Genomic DNA, 10,867 nt, shown 5'->3' with positions numbered 1-10,867 from the left:
TCATTTGGCTTTTGTGCATAATAATTCTGCAGACATTACTAAAGTTGTGCTTAACCAACGTCAACTGTTAGCCAACATTTTTAGTGTTTGTCTTTACCTTCATTTTAACCATGCATCCTATTCATTTCGGTTTCATTTGCTGTAGTTGCACTTAATACTTTTGGTTAATATATTATTCTTATCTTTTATTCAGATTTTTATTGGTCCGTGACATAAGAATACTTTATTGGAGCAAGTGATCACAAATGTATTGGGTTTATTGCATAAGTATAGTGGGGAAATTAATGTTTTAAATAGGCTATGAAATTATGAATATACGAAATGTTGAAAAAATACTTAAAGGTTTGCCGTGAAACTAAAACCCATTAAAGGTTTGCCGCGAAACTAAAACCCCCAGCAAATGGCAGAACGTTTTTACTATAGGTCAATCAGTCATTCAACCTTTTCTTTCAAAACTAATTACTAAAACTACTGAGCAACGAAGGAGCAAGTGAATGTGTAAACTGTAAATATACGCGACACAGATGCGTATGTAATGTGGACTTTATGATGTCATAGAATAACATGTCTCAGGCAATATAGAGCGCTGTGTATGGGCATTTTATTGCCATAAATGCACGGTAAAAGAATAAAGCACCGCGTGTCAGTCAGGTAAAAAATACATTTTAGAAGCATTAGGATCAACACTTGTGTTAGCTGTGCACTGTAAAACCCGACAAGTTCAGTTAACTCAAAAAAATAGTTGAAACAGATTACATCGAAAATTTTAAGTCATAGTAACTTAATTTTTTTAAGTTCAATAAAATGTATATTTTTAAGTGTCTGTTACTATATAATGTTATGTTATTTTAGCTAGGTATTTTGAGTTTACAGTACAGATTTATATTGGGTACAGATAACTTGAACATTTTCATATTTGTATAATGAAATATTTGCATTCTTACTATCAAATTGTTCATTTTATGTTAACTTAATTTTTTTACATTAATTGGACACTCCTAAACTGTCCTAGAATTATAATCATCCTATAATTTAAAACTTTGTATTTAATTGAATAAGGCATAATACCCACAGAGACTTCAGTGCAAGTAACTTGTTTATTAACCAAATATAAAGTTCCTGAAATATTTGTAATATCTCATATAATTTCAATGTAAACAAGTACAAAGTAAAATACTCAAGACACATGAATGTGCCATGTGTAAACATTGCATCTTAACATCATTCAACATCAGGATCACTATTTTTAAAAGTTTTCTAAAACAATTATTTAAAACAACATTTAACTGTAACACGTATTTAAGAACAGTTACATTTAGATAATTACATAAAATACAGATGTATGATGCAAAACAGGACATCATTCAACTTTAACTCGAACACATTAAAACTTCAGAAACAATACCTGTAAAACCCATCTGTTAAATGTTTTACAGCAAGAAAAACAAATGTGCTTACTCAACTGCCAACAGGTCATTTTTCAGACTCAAAACTCTAGGCCTCAACTTTCCATCCTCAAGACCCATCAACACCTTTTGGATGAAGTCGAATGTGTTGAGCAACGTTTGTGGATAGTTAAGGTGCAGGGTGTACGTAAGCGCAAAGAGAATGACAAATGCATCAGCCAGTGTGGAGGACTCAATAACAATGTTACCCTCTAGCACAACTGCAATCCTCTCTGCGCAGAAAAATTGGCATCTGATGAAGTTTGATTGATTAGGAGGAGCCCAAGAGGTACATCAATGATGTCCGGTTCATCAGACAGCATCACCTAAAGACAACAAGAGAAACAATTACCCATTACAAAAAATATTCTTAAAGCTGACACCAAACCTGCAGTCAAATACCAGGACAGTCCAAAAAAGGCAAACACAATCACAATCCACATATCCATTAATCACAATCAGATCATAGGTGTGTTCAAATGTGACAGCAATTATGTTAATAAACTATAGACACTTCTGAATATGCACACTTACGTCCCACATCTTGAAAAAGCTGACATCACTCTCATGCATATACGGAGGGAGAGCCCAGAGTACAGCAGCACATCTAACATGGACATCAACTTGATCCTTTAATTGTGAGAAAAAAATTCATTCAGTATGGATACTAATCAGTATAGCCTTACGACTAGGGATGTAACGATTCACTCAGCTCAAGATGCGATGCACGATTCTGATCTCACGATACGATTTATTCACGATTTACTCACGATTTATTTTGAAAAAATGAGTTGAAACCAATTAGAAATGAACAAGGTCCCTTGCATTATTTCTTAAATGCTTCACGTTTCTTTGTATGATAAAATAATGTTTTATTTCAAATAACAAAACTAAACTGCAATTTTATAACAAATTAATAATAGAAAAAGTCTCTTTAATATAAACAAACTAATACTGTCTGTGCTTTTCTTGGATTTTTTTGCATTTAAGAAATATCAGCATCCACGTTTAGGTTTGCAGTGAAAATAGCGGCCCCTGCTGTTCAAAAAATGTATTGCGATTCAGTTCAAGCCTCAACCGATTTGAATCGTCGCTCATTATAACCGATTTTCAACCGGCTCACGGTGAATCGTTACATCCCTACTTACGACACTATTCATGAACCAACCATGAGAGTTCAACCAAAGATAATAAGAACCTTTAACAGGCATCAAGAATTGTAACCAACTGACCTGGAGGTCATAAATCCTGAAGAGCTGATCCAGCACTTCAGATGCTTTTCCTGTCCGAGAAGCTTTTTTCCGATACAGGCTCTGAAGCCGGGGGGTATTTTGGTCCAGTTGAGCAAAGAAACGATTCTTTAGGTTGACATTTGTCACTCTATGAAACTCAGCACAGATCTGTAAAAAAAGGTGCATTTAAAATGGTGTATATGTGGCCCAATCTCCAAAAACAACATTTACAAAAGGAAACATTTTAGACTATGAACATTTGACACAGCCACAACAATTAAATGTAAAGATCTACTTAAATACATATATATAGTAGTTATAATAGAGAAAATATTTTTACCTGTGACTCTAATTTAAGAGCAGGCCATCGTTCCAGGATTTCATTAACTGGTAGCTCATTACAGACGACCTCATTGCGCCGCAAAGCAAAGGTGGTGTCCATTAACTTTGTGATCAGGACAAGATTTTTGTTACTCATCTGAACTTCATCTACAATTCTTAGTCTTTGTTGTTCGAGGCTTGAAGCATCTTCAACTCTTGGGAAATTAATCTCTGCCCTTTTTGGTCTTTTGATGTTAGTGTGAGGGGCATCTTTTTGTGGGTTGTTTTAACTCCTCTTTCCAGAATTTACAGCCACTTCATGAGATCCAGAACGATTTAACTTTGTGCGGTAGTTGCCCATCTTAAATGTTAAACTGTTCTTCCATCCATACCAACCTGCATGGGAGCCGGGCTCTTTTAGACAGGGATGCTTGTTTACAAGTGCTTCTGCTACCATAGAAATTTCCTTAACATTAGGGTATGCTTTATAGCCATGCATTTTTTCTGCTAGGGTCTCAAGAATGTTGTGCTTTTGTCCTCGATTTAACCTGTGAGTCTTTCCTGTTGTCTCGTATGCCGCATTTCCATCAGCAAGTACAAGTTCTACTTCAAAGGAAAAAGTGGGCACTGGAAAAATGCAAGGCCATTTCTCAGTCCTCTCTGGAATCCTTGCATGTGGCAATATTCCTGTGTCATCAGATGCTACAGAACTTGCATCACATCACACCACTTTCAGGACAGCCTTCTGTGGAAGTTCCACAATGTCTAAAAGGGAACATAGCTGCCCGTCAAAGTCTGGATCTTGGTATGATAGGGTAAAGTCAAAGGTGAGATCAAATTTCTCTTTTATCTTTGTTTTTAGCTCTTCCACAGATGCTGGACGTGAAGATAAAGTCATCTTCCTCACAATGTCGGTGGATGTATGGACATGGAGGAAAAAGGTCTGCGCTTCCATTCCTGTTGTAAAAAAGCAGCTTGTGTCAATGTTGTTTTTCCCCACTTCATTTCAAGTGGCCTTTAAGCCATTTCAAGTAGCCTTTAAGCCATCCAGGTGTTTGATCAAAATGAACCTTTTCTGTGTTAACACCAATGTCCATCGATGTTGTATGCTGGGAGTAGTGTTGTCAAAAGTACCGGTACTTTAGGTACCGACTACGAAGTTGGTACCTAAAAATAAAAAAGTTGTCGGTACCTAATTTTCATAAGACCCGGTACCACCGACGTACCGGGTCAACCGGGTACTGATGCTCTGTCTGACATGTTGTCAGTCGGAACCTTTTTATAGACGCAATAAGACGTGATGAGCGGATAAACGCGGCTCCGATCCACAAGAGATGCGCACAGAAATACTTCAGATTAAAGTCATATCACGAAGAAAACGAACAGAGTTTTGTGGTGAAACGAGGAAGCATCCGGATTTAAGTTAACAAGTTCAAGCGGTAAGTTTCAAATTCTGTTCGCGTTTGCATTATGAATGTTGTAGCAAATGTTAAGTTAAAGGTTACGTTAAAATAAACGTCCTTGTTTGCGTGTTAATTTGTTAGCTCCAATGCTAATCCAGTCAGGTGTCCTTATTAACCATTTAATGCTTTTATAACTGTAATGGGGTAAAATAAGTGGGAGGACAGGATGGGGTTTACAGTACCTATTTTATATAGGCCTATCTGAAATCTATGTGCTAGAAAACTAGCATACTAACTGTATGACTAGCAATGTGTATGTCTTGGATAGATAACTCTATTAGGTTTAAAAAACCACATTTAAACTAAATATAAATCTATCTGTTGCATTTATTATTTTAATATACAGTTACCTTAATGTAAGTAATCTTGTGTAAATGCAGTATAAAAACTGAGGTTTGTTCTAATATTGCATATGCATGTTTGTTCAGTCAGTTGACTTACTGAAGTTTATTCTATTTGTCTTCTACAGCAGCAGACTGAGGAGGATGTTCATCAGCATGAAAGACCCCAGTGAGCACACAACAGTTTCACCAACAATTAACTTATACTTCATGTATACAAAATGGCATTGCTTTCTATACATTTATATTAACAATGAGCTTTATTAATAAAATTGTGTTTCATTTAACACGTACTGGTGTTTTGCTTTGGTACCGAAATTGGTACAGAGAACTGTGGAATTTTACTGGTATTGGTACCGACTACTGATTTTGGTACCGTGACAACACTATCATTTAGTTCTGATAGCTCATGCACAGAGAAGTTGTCCAATGATGTCAGCTTAAATGATCTTAAATGCTCGATGTACCAGCACTCGTAGGTCCTGCACAGAAAAGACACAGAGTTATTTACAAGTATTATATGTTCAATCCTGCAAAAATTAGGAAGACCTCCTGCCTGTCCTGCAGAAACAAACATTCCATTAGCATAATCTGTGCCATGTATGGAGACCATGTGCTGTATATATTTGTCTGTCTTGGTCTTTATGAAGTCTTTCGCCACTTGAGGCAGAGTAGCAACCTGCACAGAAGTTACACTTCTGGTTTGTATTTGGGGTTTGAAAAAAGATGGGGCATTCATATGAAAAGCCATCATGGACTGATGCCTATTAGCAAGAGACTTCAAGACATTTTTGAAATTTTGTGTGTCATGCATCACCCTTTTGAAAAAACGATGTTTCCCCTCGAACCTCATGGTCCATAGATGAACCAGAGGCCCAAAACTCTTGATCAGTTCCGGGTAATGTTCGATATAATGGTGTTTTGGTCTGAGATTAAAGTCTGGAAACACAGCTTTAAGAGCCTGTCTGTGATCACTTATTTTGGTCTGCATGTAATGGAGGGATTCCTCTGTGAAAGAAGGAGATAACACAAGCTGGACAATTTCTTTAAGGTCCATTATTATGTCCCATATTTCATCGCCTTCTGGGACCTTATTTCCTATCATCAAGGGTAATAGTCTCAGCAAAGCGGAATTTTCATGTCCATTTCCTCCAAAACTTAGTTTGGCAACAAAACTCTTTGGGATTGGTTGTGGCTTCTCAATCTTATCAAAATGCTGATACGGAAATGTGCGAATCTTAGTGTTCAGATATTCAAGCGTGAAATACTTCCGCCGAATCATTTAACGGAAACACAAAGCCAACTCAACAGGTACAACACCCTCAAAATCATGCAGTATATCAGGTGGGAAACCTGTAACGGTATGAAAATACTGCAGGGCCTTGCTAAGAGGACACTCCCCCACAACACCGAAATGAGCTACATTTTCTTCCTGCACAACGTTTTGGACATGTAAATCATGAGTTTCCTTCTTTCTCATGCTGAACTCTCCTACAGAAACTTCGCTGATCTGTATTTGGTCTGTAGTACAGCAACAGAATCTGCAGACGTATCGTCCTCGGAAGGACTGCATAAAGCCTGCAAGACGATGAGCTGTTGCCAACAGTGCCCTGAACATGCTGACCAAGGGTTTCAATGAAAATCCCATCCTGTTCAAGAGTTTGCAAGTCTTTCAACAAAGGTGACAGAATACTTTCATAACCACACCTCTGCACGTCAGATACTTTGCATAGCAGTGCTAGCTGTATGACATGTAGGCTGGACCTATACTTACTGGGTAGGTTTGCAAGCAACCAATATACTGCACAAAGCTTGTGGATTTTTCTGGATGTGCCTAAAGGATTTGCTATTTCAAGGTCATCCACATACAAAATGAGTGACAATTTCAGCTCTCCTACTTCTGACAAAAACTGGTTTTCTTTATAATATGTTCCATCTTCATGAGACATGTACATTCCTGGTGATGACGGGTTGGCTTCTTGAATTTTTTCAAGAAGATCAGTATTTTTAAACATTGCTTGAAGCATTTGTAGTACTGGAACATATATCACTGTGCATTCTCTCAAACCTACAGTGTATTGTACTGGCATTACCAGAGGGTAGTTGCTTCTCACAAATGTTTTCCTTCCCTTAAAAGTGGACAGCTCTGCACCTTCCGCAGTAGCACTGACAAAAACATTACTTTTCATGACAGCTTCCACTAAATCATTAAGAAGGACATCGCTGATTGACTGTTCATGTTCTTGAAGAACCGTAATAATAGAGTCCCTCACAAGAGGTTTGGACAGTAAGAATATCTGCACCAAATTGTCAATTATGTCTAGTATAGCTGTCTCTGAAACATGAAGAATACTGTGCATTTTCAAGAACAAAGAAGACAAGTTGCTTTTAAGTTGAGCTTGCAATTCACCAGTATCATAACTCGACTCAAGAAGACTATAGTCAGGATGTTCAAGCTCAGGAGGATTCTGAGGAGAGTCAGCAGCTTCAACTTGACCCAGCATTGTGGGGCTGTCAGTTTCTGTTAAGATAATATCATTCTTAAAATTTGACACGTGAGCATCAGCATCTGGATGATCCCTACTTTTGTGGGCATTGAAAGAGGTATACACATTACTGCGATAGTGACAGTTTTTAAATGGACAATCCACCATCTCATGTTGTTTTAAATGTGCCCTTAAATGACTGAGAATAGTTTTCCCATTAAATGGCTGCTTGAATCCACATTTAGGACAGATGAATGAAACACTTTCCATTGGATTCACATCATGCTCCATCTGAGTATGTATTCGTGATAAGTGTATTTTTAATGCATTTACAGTCTGAAATGTGAAGACACAGTCATCATAGACACATGGTAATGGACTGACTGAGGAAACACTGCTATGATGTAAACGATAATGTTCCAGTACATGTGCCCTTTTATCAAAGGCAGCAGCACATAGTTTGCACCTCCAAGCCATTGGATTTTTGCTTAAATGGTTAACAGTACACTGTTCTCATTCACATTTTAGTCACTATATTGCAATGTGTCCATTGTTGTTAATAGTTTTTCAACATACCGCACTTAAAACTCTGTTTGTTGGCCAGCTGCTTCAGCTTTAACCTAAAAAAGGAAGATTCAAAAGTTAGTTAGTTTGCAATGTTCACAAAAAAAAGTGTACAGTCAGCTAATTAAAATGTTAAAAGCTAAAAAACAGCACAGAAATGTCTCATCTTAATAACACAAGCACTTCTGCATGGACATTGCCAAACTAAAACGGTACTTAATGCATTTATCCCTATGGTACAATAAAAGTTCAAATAACAAACTCCGTAAAAAATATTAAAACAAGCCTATAACTTAAAGGGTAAAATAACGTAATAAAGACAGCTTGTTTTAATCTTTGTTTTAACATTGACACTCAGGTAAACGCGACAAGCCAACAAATTCGTTCCAAATGATCTAAATTTACGAAAAAATATAGGGACAACTGAAACCACACATGAGAGCGTGTGTGCAGCATGATTGACGAGAGTGGCTAACGGCCTCAAATTTTTCTCTTGCACGTGTTATGCATGTTTTGTTGCCTTGTCATTCGCGCCATAACGTTACTTGATCAAATGTACGCGTCACCACAAACTTTAGTTTTTTGTGTCCCGCAAAAAACGCGAACCCCAACTGAGTGACTATGTTTAACAAGGATTATGTCATGACCTCCCTAATTAAATGATTACTGGCTTACTTACTAGCACATTTACTTGTAAAGGCATAAAACACACATCCACTTTCAAGACACCAAGTTTACTTCATGCAGATAATTGTACAACGCCAGTAAAATATAGTGTTAACAGATTACTTACCAGATTGACGCGACCAAAACAAAAATCGATATAACAGCAGACAACGTGGTCAAAACCAAGTAAAACTTTGTCCGATGATCTTCGTAAAATTGCTGCATGCTACAATGCGTGTCGTCTCAGAAGTATTCACAGAAACTCCCACCGTGAAATCTTCCTTTTCGCTATATCTAGGCGATTTTCTTAACTTTTCTCTACAAAATCCCAGCATCCGAGGCAAGCAGACCAAAATGGCGAACTCTCTCCCAGGTGAAGAAGATGAAGCACGTACGTTGTAAGCACATGCATGTGACGTAAAGCAGGATCAAGTTAAACTTTCTGAGTTGACAAAATTCAATTAAAAAGGTTGAGCACTATAAACTTAATATAAAAAAAATGTACACATGACGCAGAAAATTTGAGACTAATGAACTTTTTACAATTTTTAAGTTAACACAACCTATTTTCTTTATCAAACCTTTACTGTTCGGTTATACCAGCTGTCAATACATCTGAATGTGGTCCTGGTCATATACATCATTTTTAAAATAATTTGCATACAATGGTTACTACACGAGACCACCAAACAAGCCATGGTCTCCATACGAGACGGCGTGGCGTCGTGCGTAATCATGGTTACTTTAAACAGTGGAAAATCCACCAGGTTTTCAGAGAGAACACAACAGGCTTCAAACTATAGGCCTCTAAAAACATCACTGGATTTTACCTTGTTACATTGTGCTCAAATGTGCTTTAAACATTGATAAAGTGACAGTTAGTGCATTTATATGAACAATCATTGGTTACAGGTACAGATTGTGTCATTAAATCATCAATTCTTCTTCAAATAATCAAATAATCATCATAAACCTACTTATATGTAATTATTCTTATTGACTATGATTTCAGATCAACCCATCTATGTACTAATGTTCCTATGAATACGTCTCAATACTTTTTAGGTATTTTATCAAGTGCATTTATAACTGTGGTGAAAAACAGTGCTCAATACATGTAAAAAACATCTATATATGTGCCCATATACATGTAAAAAAGACAATACATGTAAAAAACATCTATATATGTGCCCAGAAATTACACAATACTACTAGACCCTTGCTTAATTCTGTATGAAAGCATATGCTGCGTGTTACGTGTTATTGTTGTTTTGCGCATACGATTCAGTTTATAACCATCACGAGTTCACACTGGAATCTGATATTGGCCACATTTTAGAAATAGTGTGAACAGCCGAACAAAAAATCATATCTGAGCAAAAAATCTGAATTGAGCATTAAGGCTTGCAGTGTGGATGTAGTAATCCAGCCCTCGCTGATGTAATGTGCCATTTTTGTCACATACGATTCTGTTGCGACCGAAGTCCAGGAATTGCATGTTTGCACGAAGTCCAGGAATTGCATTGCATGTCCAGGAAGTGCACAGACAGCAGTGGCAGTGACAGGCGTTAACTGCTCAGGGTGAAAACGGCTGACGTGGTTTCTCAAGTTAGTGGTATTACCCCCTGCATATTTTATTTGTGCGTGACAAGATTTACACACAGCATGTGTCCTGTCCAGGTCGTGCTTAACGGGTTTTTCATAAAAGCCAAAATGTGCCCAGATGTCAGCTTTTAAAGTAGTTAAAAGCGTCTCGCCTACCTCCGCCATTGTATGCTAAAGCAGTAAAAGCACGTATGCGACATTACGTCAGAAAAATGTAAGTACGTTAGGGCTGCAACTAACGATTATTTTGATAATCGATTAGTTGGATGGTTATTTTTTCGATTAATCGGATAAAATGTAATTACATCTTTTGCTTATAATAAGTAAATCAGATATGGGAAAAGTATACACAACTGAACTCATTAGCCTTCTCCCAAAATGTTGTGAATGTCTCCATAATTAAAACACCTGGTGAGTTGATTCATGTGTCATATTAGAAGCAACTGACAATAGTCTCTCCCAAATGTGGGAGTGAGGGGAGGGTCGGCCAAGGAAATAATTTTTTTGTGCCATGAAAAGTGAGATATTTGTCATTCAAATGTAGTGAAGTACAGTAAAAAGTAAAAGCAATACTTAAATATAAATACTCAAAGTGTACTTAAGTACAGTATAGTGTTGTCAAAAATATCGATATTTCGATAAGTATCCATACTGAAGAATCTGAAACGGTTCCAATACCCATGTCCTACATATCGATATCAGCTGCGCGTTCCCGCTCTCTTTCTCTTTTCCGACAGTGAGTTA

This window comes from Triplophysa rosa, unplaced genomic scaffold (genome assembly GCF_024868665.1).
Source record: "Triplophysa rosa unplaced genomic scaffold, Trosa_1v2 scaffold34_ERROPOS4128799, whole genome shotgun sequence".
Lineage (NCBI taxonomy): Eukaryota > Metazoa > Chordata > Actinopteri > Cypriniformes > Nemacheilidae > Triplophysa > Triplophysa rosa.
This window is presented reverse-complemented; position numbering follows the sequence as displayed.